This window comes from Gopherus evgoodei, unplaced genomic scaffold (genome assembly GCF_007399415.2).
Source record: "Gopherus evgoodei ecotype Sinaloan lineage unplaced genomic scaffold, rGopEvg1_v1.p scaffold_190_arrow_ctg1, whole genome shotgun sequence".
Lineage (NCBI taxonomy): Eukaryota > Metazoa > Chordata > Testudines > Testudinidae > Gopherus > Gopherus evgoodei.
Window position 1 is genome coordinate 6,830 of NW_022059853.1, and position 761 is coordinate 7,590.

Sequence of the window (761 nt, forward strand, 5' to 3'; positions counted from 1 at the left end):
GGAGAGCAGGCAGCGCCCTAATCCCGCAGGAAGGGCCGCTCCGCAGTGGTCTCGCAGAGCTGGGGAGAGAAGGCAGCGCCCTAAACCCGCAGGATCGGCCGCTCCCCTGTGGTCTCGCAGACCTAGGGAGAGAAAGCAACGCCCTAATCCCGCAGGAATGGTAGCTCCTCAGTGGTCTCGCAGAGCTAGGGACAGAAGACAGTGCCCTAATCCCGCAGAAAGGGCTGCTCCCCAAACCCCTGGCAGAGCTGGGGAGGGAAGCCAGCACCCCATCCCCGCAGGAAGGGTATCTCCCCTGTGGTCTCGTATAGCTAGGGAGAGAAGGCAGCGCCCTAATCCCGCATGGAGGGCTGCTCCCCAGTGGTCTCGCAGGGCTAGGAAGAGGAGGCGGCGCCCTGATCCCACAGGAAGGGCTGCTCCCAAGTGGTCTCACAGAGCTAGGGGGAGAAGGCAGCGCTCTAATCCCGCAGGAACGGCCGCTCCCGAGTGGTCTCGCAGAGCTAGGGAGAGAAGGCGGCATCCTAATCCCACAGGAAGGACCGCTTCCCAGTGGTTTCGCAGAGCTAGGGAGAGGAGGCAGTGCCCTAATCCCGCAGGAAGGGCCGCTCCCCAGTGGTCTCGCAGAGCTTGGGAGAGGAGGCAGCACCCTAATCCCGCAGGAAGGGCCCCTTCCCAGTGGTCTCGCAGAGCTAGGGAGAGCAGGCAGCGCCCTAATCCCGCAGGGTGGGCCGCTCCCCTGTGGTCTCGCAGACCTAGGGAGA